We start from the raw sequence: 2,718 nt of genomic DNA on the forward strand, positions 1-2,718 counted from the left end.
GTTTCGCCTTCCTTCGGCTGGTGGGAGGGGACGGTTGGAGGGGATAGCAGATCATTCACTGAGGTGACAGCGTCGCCGCCGCGCAATCCACCCATGGCAGGGCGAGAGGGTGGTCGTGGGTTCTGCGGAGATGAAGGTAGAGAAGGTCGATTCGGGCGCGGTGGAGGTGGTGGTCGGATCGGACCTGGAGGAGGTCGCGGCCGCGGCGGAGGTGGAGGCTGCCGCAACATGGTGTGGACGCGCGAAGCCGAAGACAGCGGGCAAAACTCCTCCAACATAGATCCACGGCATGGTGGTTCCGACAAGGCCAGATGGGAGGCGGCGGCCATGGAGGTGCAAGGAGGAGCCCACGGGGAGAAGTGGGGCGACAACAGCACCCAGATCCCTGCGGGTGGATCTGCGGGGGGACGACTTCAGGAGACGCGCCCGCAACACCTTCATCAACCTTCTGATCGTCGACACCCTACTCACGGCAAGAGGAACATCTCTCCACTAGTGGGAGGCACTGGGGTTTGCATCACTTGCAAGGATCCTGAGCACTTACCTATTTGCTGTCCGCATGCTATTTGTGGTAGATGCGGGATTCATGGACATCTGGCCCTATATGCAATATTGTTCTTCCATGGGAGTGCGTAGCACCCATGTGTGGGTTCCAGGCAGAGGGAAAATGTTTTTTCTACATTCATGATCATAGTACGCCCAGCCAGACTACTGATAGGAACAGGTTTATTGTGATTTCTGTGGTTGAGGGTCATGCATCTGGTAGACAGTTGGAGGAATTTTTGAACACTTACATCAATACTAACTGGACGTGCTCGGCTAGATCTATTGGCCCCAATACTTTTGTTATGAGATTTCCATCTCCTAGAGATGTGGATAAAGCTTGCTTTGCTGAGAGTATGAATGTTAAGAGTTGTGGTGCTGTGATTAATCTGAGAAAATGGTCTGAATCTATGGGGGCTAAAGGGGTGTTGAATGTTGCTTGGGTCAATGTAAGTAACATTCCCCTAGATAAGAGACATGAGAAGAACATTGCTTATGTGGGATCTCTGATGGGAGTAACTTTGGAAATTGATAAATCCACTATAAATAGACCTGAATCTGTTAGAATTAAGCTGGGTTGTAGGGATGCTGAGGACATCCCTGCTTCAGCAGAGGGAGTGTTGGGAGGACACTTTTATGATTTCTTCTTCTTTGTTGATAAAATAATGATTAAAAACCCTCCAAGAGAGAGAATTGGAGTGCAACAAGAAAATGAGGAAGGTAATGCTGCTAAAAAGCTAGGTTTAATACTGATACTCGTGTTGAAAGAAATATTGCATCCTCATCTAATATGGGGGAGTCTTCGGCTCACCCAGGAACAACTGGAGGTGGTTATGGAAAAAATGTGGTGATGAATCCTGTGGAAGAAAATATGGAGGAGGAAAAGAAACAAAATGAGAGTGAGGACATGATGTCTGATGAAGAAAGTGAGGAAGTGGGGAATGAATTACTTATTCATACTATGGTGGAAGAGGCTGAAAAAATCCAAAACAATGAGGAAGGGGGGAATGTGGACTCTGGGATGGTATCCTATGATGAAATTATAGTGAATTCTATGCAGATTGTGCCAAGCTCTATTTTTGTCACTGGTAAAAAATTCTCATCATATCTTGATGCTTGTATGGGGGAACCTGCGGTGACTGAGATGGATCCCAATGAAATCTCTGGTAATCAAAAAATACAATCCTACTTGGTGCAATCCCCTGATAATTCTGGTGAGAATGTGGAAGTAATTCCTACCCCCCTGTGAGGGACGAAATGCAAGTCAGATGTAGCAAGAGGAATGTGGGGGCCAATGTGGAGCATGTGGGTGTTAGAGCTGAGAGGCTGGCTCAAAAGAGAGATCTACAAGGTAACAACATATCTCGTGGTAATTCTTTTGAAGTTTTATCAAATCTTGAGGTTATATCTGCTGCTGTCAAAATGGGTGTTAATATTCCTGATGATAATTTTGAAACCATAGATATTATAAGAGAGCTTGAGATTTCCGGAGCTAATATTGCTAAAAATGTTGATAAGAGTGATAATCAACATGATAAAGTTATGTTTATCACAAATGCTGCTGGAGAAGCATCTCCCTTAGATACTGAGTGGGTAGGGGATGAGGGCTTAGATGTTGATGATTTTACTGTGGTTAGATCCAGGAAGAAATAAAGGAAAAAACTTAATGTTACTATATCTAAACCTGTGACTAGAAGTCAAAAACAGAAAGTGGGGGATGGTGCAGGTAAGGCTATGGCTCCTGGCAAACCTAACACCAAAATCCAAAATCCAAAAAACAGAAGAAAAAAATGATTTGTCTCTTTTGGAATTGTAGAGGGATTGGGAAGAGAGGCATGGGGACATATATTTCTGACTTGGTCAGAGACTTTAAGCTTGATTTTGTTGGGATTCAAGAAACTATGAAGAAATATTTTTCGCCTAAATTCTTGAGAAAAATTGATCCTGGAGAAGCTTTCAGTTGGAAGTGGATCCCTTCGGAAGGGAAGTCGGGTAGAATATTAGGTGGATTTAGAAGTAATGTGTTTGATCTTGTTAACTGTGTTGAAGGCAAATATGTTATGAGTTTTGAATTGTGGAACAAGATTCTTAAGATGAAATTTAGTATTCTGGTGGTATATGGATCAACACATGAAGAATTTAAAACTGATTTCCTGACGGAGCTTGCAGCTATAT

This window comes from Hordeum vulgare, chromosome 7H (assembly GCF_904849725.1).
Source record: "Hordeum vulgare subsp. vulgare chromosome 7H, MorexV3_pseudomolecules_assembly, whole genome shotgun sequence".
Lineage (NCBI taxonomy): Eukaryota > Viridiplantae > Streptophyta > Magnoliopsida > Poales > Poaceae > Hordeum > Hordeum vulgare.